General features: G+C 44.7%; 1 non-coding gene across 1 annotated transcript; it reads right to left on the bottom strand.

The window, feature by feature from the left end:
- Positions 1–495: 495 nt before the first annotated feature.
- Positions 496–567, bottom strand: trnah-gug (transfer RNA histidin (anticodon GUG)). Its single transcript has one exon. It is a non-coding gene; the product is annotated as a tRNA-His (tRNA).
- Between the last annotated feature and the right edge of the window lie 10,648 nt (positions 568–11,215).

Here is an 11,215-nt window from a genome sequence, read left to right as displayed (position 1 = left end):
GTAACCAAATGGATCAACTCGTCTTCATGTCTCGATCGTGGGCTTGGGGCACATTCACCCAGCAACAGTGACCGCAGCAGCACAGACTGAATGGTTATCAATGTGAGAGTCGGTGTTAGATTCTGCAGTACCTTAAAGAAATAGGAAATGACTCCACAACCACATGATGAAAGAGCATAGCTACGAAAGCTCGTGCTCATTTAAACCTGGTAGACTCTAACCTGGTGTTGTGTGATTTTTAAGTTTGCAAATCATCGTCCAACACCGGCGTCTCGAAATTAATGAAACGGGGGTGTGGGACGGAAAGTTCAGTTAGTGATCGTAGGAGGGAGCGAAATCTCTGAGAACGGGTGGATTTGAATTCTGACATATGAAACAGAGATTTGAGCGAACAGAATTTGTTGGAAAAAAGTCATCACCTTGGAGAAAATTACCATGTTAAAACAACTGATTCCTTTGTGTTTCACAAAAGCTGGGGGCAGATAGAGCAATTATTGCCGTGACTCGGATTCGAACCGAGGTTGCTGCGGCCACAACGCAGAGTACTAACCACTATACGATCACGGCATCCCACACACAAACACGCTAAGTGTGGCAGTACAGTAGCATAAGAAATGTTAGGCAGAGCACCAAATGCACAATATCAGTGCTGAGCGAACAGTGACAGATATGTGGCAACTCAGATTGGGCTGACCGTTTAACATCGGTGCCCCCAGAGGCTGTGGTGATTCCATCATTAATATGCTGAAGGCTGAGATAAATAGATTTCTCCAAAACATCAAAGACTCTGGGTTTTGTTGAAATGTATGCTTCAATGGCAATGCAGTTTAACATCGGCTCCTTCACCGGTTTCCCCACACAAGGCAGTAACTACTGCTGCCACATAGTCCCAATTCCCAGCCCCAGAATCAGAGGAACTGCGTGGCGCAGTCGCGAAGATCCAACTTGAAATCGGGATGGGGATAAGGTCGCAGAGATACTCAATAGCTCCGGTGATACAACCGGTGAATGCACGGTATTTTTGTGACTGTTTAGAGGCACAAGCAATTCCGAGGTTGGGAGTGCCCCTGGCGCGGGGGGGGGTGGCGGGGTGGGGTGGCAGAAGGGAAAGTTTGTTCCCGTTTATAATGACATACCAATCTACAGTGCATCTTGCTGAGACAGCTGACTGCCACAACTGGAGCGTGGGCAGCTGGTTTAAGTTTGAATCTGCTTCACGATCACCCACTTTCCTGGAATGAATTACTTTCACCATTTTTCTTTCCAATTGTTTGATATCTCCCTGCAGTCTGGGGCTTTCTTCCTCATGGTTAATTGCATGACTAACTGTTGTATGATAAATCACGGCCACAAGTAAATATGAGTCATTGATCTATATGAGAAAACAGAGGAACTCACAGCAGGCATGCTTCGTAGGTTTGCAGGTGACATCACAATTGCAGACAGTGAGGAAGATTATCTAAGATTCAAAAGGATCTTAATCCAGTGAGTCGATGGACTGAAAAATGTAACATGGAGTTTAATCTGGATAAATGGAAGGTATTGCATTTTGGTCCAACAACTTTGCGTAGTGTTGGAGAACACGGAAGCTAGGGCTTCAGGTACATAATTCCTTGTAGTTTCCGTCGCACACAGACAGATGGTTAAAAGCCCTTTGACACACTTTCCTTCATTGCTCAGTCCTTTGAGCACAAGAGTTGGGACGTTATGTTGAAATTTTGCAGGATATTGATGAGGCCTCTTCTGGAATATTATGTCCAGTTCTGGTCGCCCAGTTGTAGGAATGATATTATTCAGCTGGAGTAGGTTCAGAAAAGGTATACACGCATGTTGCCGTTTGTGAAATGTTTGAGTTATAATGAAAGGTTGGATAGGCTGAGACTATTTTCAGATTCGAGATTGGGGTGCTGGAAAACCACAACAGGTAAGGCAGCATGCGAGGAGTAGGAGAATCAACTTTTCACACAAGTTTCATTCATCAGGCTCTTGCCCGAAACGTTGATTCTCCTTCTCCTCAAAAGGTTCCTGACCTGCTGTGCTTTTCCAGCACAACACACTCTCGACCCTGGTCTCTCATCTGCAGTTTTCACTTTTTCCTAGTTGAGATTGTTTTCACTCTAGGTTTGGGGTTTGAGCGGCGACCTGACAGAAGTTCATGAATTATTGAGAGGTAAGCTAGAGTTAACGATAGCTGCCTTTTCCCAGCAGGGGGATTTCAAGGCGAGAGGGCATATGTTTAAGAGAAAAAGAGAGGCATTATAAAAAAAAACATGATTAGATTAGACTTACAGTGTGGAAACAGGCCCTTCGGCCCAACAAGTCCACACCGACCCGCCGAAGCGCAACCCACCCATACATTTACCCCCCCACCTAACACCACGGGCAATTTAGCTTGGCCAATTCACCTGACCCGCACATCTTTGGACTGTGGGAGGAAACCCACGCAGACACGGGGAGAACGTGCAAACTCCACACAGTCAGTCGCCTGAGTCGGGAATTGAACCCGGGTCTACAGGCGCTGTGAGGCAGCAGTGCTAACCACTGTGCCACCGTGCCACCCACATGTGAGGCATTTCTTTGAAAGAGGGTGTTTTATATGTGCAATTAACTTGCTGAGGAAGTGATGGATGAGGATGCATTTGCAACATTTAAAGGAAAATTGGATCCATCCATGAATGGGAAAGTGGGATTTTAAAATAGAATCTTTTCTTTCATGCCTAGTACGTCAGTTATTTCCCAGAGGACAGTTAGGAGTCAACCACGATATTGCGCATCTGCAGTTTCATGTGGGATAGAACAGATGGCTTTGGCAGTTTGCTTCCCGAACTAGCATGAGTGAATCAGGAGGGAGTTTCCACACCAAATGATTCAGGTCATCAAGAGAGTCTTCAAACACCCCCATCTGTCCTGCCAGGATCTGAACCCTTTGTCCCCAAAATATTACCTGGGATTTGGATTAACAATACAGTGATAAAACTAGAAGGGCATTATCACCGCTCAACGGGTACAGCAGGAGGCAGATGGGACTAGATTATTTTGGCAGTATGTTCAGCATGGATTGGTTGGGCTGACCGGCCTGTTGTCATGCTCTCTGACTGACGCTATGGAACAGAAGTTGGTTGGGATTAGCAGCCGCATTGACAGCATAATCCAACTCCTGATGGGAAATGTAATCCTGCTGGAATCTCCGGAGGTTGTTTTGCTCAGAGATCCCTTCCCACACACGGGACTGGTAAACGGTCTCTCCCCAGTGTTATTGATTAAATGAGGTTCCATTTCTGTGGTTAATTGAATCCCTTCGAGCAGTTCCCACATTTTCCTGCTTTCTCTGCGATATTGGCGTCATTTTTTTTTACCCAGAGTGAACGATCCTTTCAAATTGTGTCCACACAGATACAAATCCTGTTTTCCATGTTGTGAATGTGTTTTCATTGTTTCTCATTCACCCACAGGGTGTGAGTATGATTGGTCAGGACAACATTTATTCTTCGCCCCTTGTTCGTTGCTGCCTGGCTGCATCACAAACCCGGGTGCGATCCCAGCCTCGGGTCTCTGCCTGTGGGCAGTCTGTACGTTGTCGGTATGTTTGCGTTTTTATTCCTTCCTCTGACCAAAGATGTGCCAATTAAAGAGATCAACAATGGGTTATTCAGGCTTATGCGATAGGAAATATCGTGGGGTCTGGTGGGATACCCTTCGGAGGGACCGTGCGGACTGGAACGGCCGACTAGCCTGCTCCCCCACACGGTGGGGATTTCTGAATTGAGGGTCAGCTAATGTTTTTCTGATCCTGGAGTCTCTCGTAGGCAGGACTGGGTAAAGATGGTAGAATCGCTTGTATACGGGACATGAATGAGTGCGATTTCAGGAAATTAAAGTCATGATCTCTGTTCCTGAGGTCAGGCTTGCATTCTAGGTTTTATTCGTCGAACTTAAACATTACCGGTTCGCTGTCCAAGTCCCCAAGGACAACCAGTTTAAAATATCACCGCCAACACCACCTTCTCCAGGTTGAAATCTTTACTGTGGGAAGAAACTGATGCTGAGCTGATGCAAACAAAAGCAGCTGCCATCACCAGGGTCGGAATCACAGATCCAAAGAGCAAAATCATCCTTTGAACCCACGACTGCAAAGTTAAGGGCTCAACACGCCCTAGTTGTGCCACTCAGCTATCTTAGCAAGATGCACTGTAGATCGCTATGAGAGTATAAACGGGGACAACTATTCCCTTGATCATGAGCACACTCAACCTAAGAATTTCCTGCGCCTCTATACATCATAGAAGGACCGCACTGTCACATATTGCATTACTGGAGACAAAGAGTAACTCCGCACACTCATTCCCATCCCCATTTCAGGTTGGATCTGGGCGGCTGTGCCGCAGTTTCTCTGACTCCGAGGCTGGGAGCTGGTATTAGTTCCCAGCACTGGTTACTGCATTGAGGAAGCTGGTGAAGTCGCCTATGTTAAGCTAAAATGCTAGTGAAGCATACATTTCAACAATATCCTGTACTGGCCCCCGAGTCTTTGCTGTTTTGTCGAAATCTATCAATCTCAGTTTTCAACATTCTCATTCAAGGAGCTCCACAGCCTCTATGGACATCGAACTTAAAGATTCAGCTCATTCTCAGTTCCCACATGTCTGTCACTGTTAGCTGAGTACTGATATTGTACATTTGCTGTTCTTCTGAACATTTCCTCTGCTAGTCTCCTTATTGCTGCTTGCAAGCATCCTGTTCTGTTGTTGCTGTGATCGTGGTCGTCTGTATTTTGCATTGTGACCACATCAACCTCGGTTCGAAACCATATCACGACTCTAAGTGTTCTCTCCGTTGTCCTTTTTGTGACACATTGTAAGAAATTAATGGTTTTACCTTCAAATTTCGCTCTCTCACATCTCTGCGTTTCATATATCAGGATTCAAACACACCTGCTGTCGGTGATTCCTCTCCTACCCACGATCATTAAACCTCCTTTCCGTCCCTCCTCCCATTTCTCTGTGGCAATACACAATCTATCACTCTCTTTCCCATTCATACTGTTCTGTCTGTGCTGCGGTCACTGTTGCTGGTGAACGTGCACCAATCCCACCATCGGGACCTCCAAACAAGTCGATTCATTTGAATACCGCAGTTGTGAAATCAATCCCCATGTATTAGCTTTTGCTGACATAGGCCAGCGACAATTGGAGCGTCAGGCTCATGGAAAAGACCCAGGGCAGTTTTGGGAAAAAGAGATTTTAATGGAAGAGATCAGCTTTTCTGGCTTTCTGCGTTGGTCTTGTGGTAACTTCATAGGACTGATAATCCAGAGACCGAGGTGATAGTCTGGGTACTCGGACGTGAGTCCCACCATGCCAGATTGTAAAATTTAGATTCAGCAAATATCTACAATGAAGAATATAATGGCTACTATCGACCCATTGTCATTTGTTGAAAAAAAACATCTGGTTCACTGATGTCATTTCAGGATGGAATCTGCTGTCCTTACTTGGTCTGACCTGCATGTGACTTCAGACTCATAGCAATATGGTTGAGTCTCAACAGCGCTAGCTGCAATTCGGAATGGGTAATAAATTCTGCTTTGCCAGAATCGCCCTCATACTAATACAGAAATTTTTAAACAAATGCTCATTAGGTTCAAGCAAGAGTGATGTGTGCAGTTTTGCAAGTCACATTATCGCAGGAATGTAATCACACTGAAAACATTGCAGGAGATATTTACCGGGATATTGTTTGGGATGAAGAGTTTCAGTTTGGAAGAAAGACAGGACAGAGTGGACTGTTTGTCGCAGTGCAAAGGAGATGTAGAGGAGACATGATTGAGTTAGGGTATGGACAGGGTTGACTGAACGAGTTTCCCATTGATGGAGGGATCGATTAGCAGGGGCCAGAGATTTAATAAGAAAGGCAGAAAGGTTTGAGAAGATGTGCGAAAATGCATTATCAGCCAGTGGGTGGTTGGAATTTGGAATACACTGTCTGCATTGTTCAGAGTGGCAGATACTGTTATAGCTGAAAATGTGATGCTGCAAAAGCGCAGCAGGTCAGGCAGCATCCAAGGATCCGGAGAATCCAAGGAGATTCTCCTTGGATGCTGCCTGACCTGCTGCGCTTTTCCAGCAACACATTTTCAGCTCTGATCTCCAGCATCTGCAGCCCTCACTTTCTCCGAGACACTGTTATAGCCTGAATCAACATTCACGTGTGAACTTGTGATGCCAAAACATATAAGGCTGTGGGATAAACATTGTGAAATGGGATTCAGTTCATTAGGCAGGTATTTTTGACAAGTGTGGCCACGATTGGTTGAAGGGCCTCCTTGTTCTCGGTAGTATAGTAGTTAGTGTCCCCGCCTGTCACAGGGCTCAATTCTCCACTGGGGACAGTGTAAATATTGTAAAACTGTCGGGTATTGATAGTTGTCCTTCCATTGTCGATAGGGCATGTCACAGGAAGGACAGTGCTGCCTGAATCAGTGTGGGGAAGGACTGCAGTTCTCAGGAGGGCAGAGTGTCAGTGAAAGCGCAAACACGTGACTTCTGCAAACTGCACATTGTTACTGCGTTGGAATGAAAAGTATTTGACAGACTTGTTCCGGATTGAAGTGTTCATTGGAAGCAGGATGGTGAGGAAGAAACAGCGTAAAAACATTCAAATATGAGTGCAGAAACATTTCCCGCAGCACGAACCAGATCGTAAAGCACAGAGTAGCGTTTCGATACATTGAATTTGGATTGATTTGCTTTGATGAGGCAGAGTTACCAGGGTATAAAGCCATTAAAAATGATACAGGCTTTGCTCACGATGATGGTACATTGGCTCAGTAATTCGCACTGATGTTCGGTCTGAGGGTTATGTTGATTGGCCAAATAAATTGCACTGCCCCCCATCCCATACCATAAAATCAGTTTAGGTGAAAATGGGGGAGTAGGAGAGACAGACAGGGACAGGTAACGGATAACCCACAAGCGGAGGACGAAGGGGCGGTGGACAGGGACGATGTTGTTCCCGACCCTCAATCCTCAACAAAAGAAAGGGAAGATAAAGTAGATGTAGAGAAGGCTTCTGGAGGATCTAAACCAAAGCCTAAGGAGGAGAAACAAAAAAAAGGGGAAGAACCAATAGGGGACAAAGAGATTGGATTTGTAAGTGCCCCCTCACCTGCGGGGAGGTCAGAACATTTAAAAAGGAGATGAAGGTCCTGGTTGAGGATCCGGTAGGGTTGCCTGAACAAATTGATGAATTCTTGGGGCCCAGTCTGTATACGTGGACTGAGTTAATGTCTATTTTGAATATACTATTTACTGGGAAAGAAAGGGGACTTATACCAGTAGCAGCCATTAAAATATTCGACAGGGAACTTCCCATTGGGGATGGGGATACTGGACATGAGAGACGGTGTTTCCCCTCAGAGACACCCAGAGGGAAAATCAAAACCCAGAGCATAGGGAAGAAATGAAGGAATTGAAAGACCTGATTCTAAAAGGAATAAGAGAGGCAGTTCCGAAGTCGCAGAATTTGACTAAAGCCTTTGAAGTTAGAGAGGAGAAAGATGAGACTCCCTCAGCTTTCTTTCAAAGATTAAGAGACTCAATGTGGAAATATTCTGGAATGAACCCTGAGGATCCAGTGGCACAGGGTCTTTTGAAAGTACATTTTGTGATAAAGGCATGGCCAGACATACAGAGAAAGATACTGAAGATCAAAGGGAGGAGCGAAACACCATTAGATGAATTGTTAAGAGAGGCACAGAAAGTGTTTGCAAAGAGAGAGGATGAGAGACAAAAACCGAAGGTGAAAATGATGGTAGCTACAGATGATGAGGTAGTAAAGAAAAGAATGGAACCAATAGTGAGCAACCGGAGCAGTGGGTGGCAGCATGTAGGGCAGAGAGGGAGAGGAAAAGGGGAGCATTTGATCGAGGGTTCGGGCGACAGAGGCAGAGATGGAAGTCTCCACAGGCAGAATGCTATTATTGCGGAAAGATCGGGCATTTTAAGCAGGAGTGTCCTGATCTACAAAGGGAAGAAAGGGCAATTCCGCTGATGAATTTTGGTGAAGAATAGGGGTGTCAGGGGTTCCTGCCCTCGGGGAGCCACCGGGAACTCTTGATAAACTTGAAGGTGGGACCCTGTGAGGAAGAGGTAGGCTTCCAAGTAGAAATGGGGGTAGCACGGTCATCGCTAAATTTTAAAACAAAGAATGTCAACACAGTCAATTACTGTTTCCGGGGTAAAAGGGGAACGATTTAGTATTTGAACCTATGATGATAGAAGGTCCTAAGGATACAGTCACCAGGGAACTGTTGTATATCTCTGATATAGGTAGTAACTTACTAGGGAGAGGTTTAATTATCCTCTTATGACTGGAGATTTGAATTCAGGAAAAAAAACAGTTGCACAAATGGCAATGTTGACAGAAGATGTGGAGAGAGAGATTGACCCTATTATATTGGCTAGAGAAGGGAATTGTGAAAAAAATGCAGATCCGTCCCCTAGAAAAAAGTTTAAAAAGGAAAGAGGATGTTGGTTATGAGCGACAATATCCCATTTCCATAGAAGGTAAATGAAGACTGCAGCCAGCAATTGAGGGGCCAGAGATAGACTGTTGGAGTCATGTATGTCTCCTTATAATATCCTAATTCTATCAATGCAAAAATCCGTGGATTGGATCATCCAATTGGTGCAGGATTTGAGAACATTGAATCCAATAGAACAGGTCAGGCATCCAGTGGTGCCAAATCCCTATACGTTATTAAGTAAGATCCCTCATGACCACAAATGGTTTAGTGTGATAGATTTAAAGGATGCCTTTTGGGCATGTCCCTTGGTGGAGGAAAGTAGGAATTTTTTTTGCCTTTGAGTGTGAAGATCCCAAGACAGGATGGAAACAGCAATACCGGCGGACCATGCTCCCCCAGGGATTTATGCAATCCCTGAATTGATTTGGACAGATGTTAGAACAAATATTGGAGAAATTTAGCAGCCCCAAGGGAACTACCCTGTTGCAGTATGTAGACGACCTCTTACTAACAGGAAAGGGAAGATAAAGAGTAGAAGCCACTAAAAAAAATGAATTTCCTGAGTCAGCAACAACTACGAGAATCTAAAAACAAAATATATAGTATGTGGAGTGAGGAGGCAAATACTTGGGACATTTAGTTAGAGAGAGAAAGCAAAAGATAAGCCTGGAATGGTTAGAGTGAATAGTGGGGATTCCGCTGCCCAGGACTAAACGGAAGTACGTAATGTTTTGGGTTTAACGGGATATTGCAGATTGTAGATTGATTCTCATGCTCAAAAGACGAATAAATTACATCTCAAACTATTAGAAGAGGAACCAAAGTGTCTGAGTTGGAAGATGAGGAAAAAGAACTATTTAAGAATTCAAAAGCCATCTGATCCATGCCCCCCTGTTAGCCTTACCTTCTCTAGATAAACCTTTCCAGCTCTTTGCTACTGTCGATAAGGGAGCAGCGTTGGGAGTATTGACACAGAGGTGGGGAGGAACGAAACAGCCAGTAGCATATCTTTCGAAGCTATTGGATCCATTATCCCGGGGGTGGCCTGAGTGTGTGCAGGCCGTGGCTGCCACTGCACTTTTGGTGGAGGAAAGCAAGAAGCTTACATTTCGGGGAGCCCTAATAGTAAGCACCCCACACCAACTGAGAACGATCTTAAACCAAAAAGCTGGGCGATGGTTAACAGTTCTGAAATATGAGGCAATATTAATAGAAAAGGATGATGTAGTATTAGTCACGGACAATTGTTTAAATCCAGCTGTTTTCTTTGGAAAGGGGAAGGAGAATCTCCTCAGAATCCAGAGCACAACTGCCTTGACATTATAGAATACCAAACAAGGGTCTGCATGGACCTGAGAGATGTTCCACTTCATGCAGGAGCCTGACTTTTTATAGACGGATCATTCTGGGTGTCCGAAGGGAAAAGACATAGAAAATAGAACATAGAACTTCGAAAAATATAGCGCAGTACAGGCCCTTTGGCCCTCGATGTTGCACCAATCCAAGCCCACCTAACCTACACTAGCCCACTATCCTCCCTATGCCTATCCAATTCCCGTTTAAATGTCCATAATGAGGGAGAGTCCACCACTGCTATTGGCAGGGCATTCCATGAACTCATGACTCGCTGAGTAAAGAGCTTATATAATGAGTATGCAGTTGTAGACAGGACAAAAGATAATGTGGTAGAGGCAGGAAGGTTGCCAAATGGGTGGTCAGCTCAGACCTACGAACTCTATGCATTGGAAAGAGCCCTTAAGGCGTGAGAAGATAAAGAGGGAGCAGCATACTCTAAATATGCATTTGGTATTTTGCACACTTTTGGAAAGATATGGCAGGAAAGAGGACTGATCAATAGCTGGGGAAGGGAATTAGCACATGAGGAGCTGATTAAACGGGTCTTGGAGTCCCTATTACTCCCCCGAGAAATAGCGGTAGTGCGTGTAAATGGTCATCAGAAAGGAAATGAAACAGAAGTTAGGGGGAATAGATTAGCCGATGAAGTGGATAATGAAACAGGCCTGGACCCACAAGGGGTGCTGATTCATTCCCTAATATCTACTGTCCTGATCCCCGGAAGCTCCTATATTTACTGAAAGAGAAGAAAAAGAATTGAAAGATTTGGGGGCTGCAAAAAAACAGCAGACGGACAATGGATGTTACCTGATGGGAGAGAAATGTTAAACAAAGTGATGATGCAAGAAATTGTGGCTGTCCTACAACAAGTCAGGGAGTACAAACAACGTATCTTTTAGTTCTTAGGGAATATGGATGTAAAGGAATATATACAATTGCTAAACAAATATGTGAGGGATGTATAATATGCACAAAGGTAAATAAGAAAGTCTTGAGAAAACAGACCCCGGGAGGAAGAGACCCGGGATTGAGACCCTTCCAGAGTATACAAGTAGATTACACTGAACTACCCAGAGTAGGAAGACTAAAATATATGCTGGTCATAGTAGATCATCTATCTGGTTGGGTTGAGGCATACCCCCTAGTTCCTGCCACTGTGAGTGTGGTGTCTAAAACAATATTAGAGCACATAATTCCCTGATATGAACTAGTGAACCGTATAGATTCCGACCAAGGAACTCATTTTACCTCTAAAGTCTTACAGGAGATAATGAAAGGGTTGGGAATTTCCTGGGAGTTCCATGCTCCATGGCACGCATCATCATCAGGAAGATT

This window comes from Hemiscyllium ocellatum, chromosome 5, assembly GCF_020745735.1.
Source record: "Hemiscyllium ocellatum isolate sHemOce1 chromosome 5, sHemOce1.pat.X.cur, whole genome shotgun sequence".
Classification (NCBI taxonomy): Eukaryota; Metazoa; Chordata; class Chondrichthyes; order Orectolobiformes; family Hemiscylliidae; genus Hemiscyllium; species Hemiscyllium ocellatum.
Note: the sequence above shows the minus strand (reverse complement) of the source record. Positions and strands in the feature narration are given on the sequence as shown.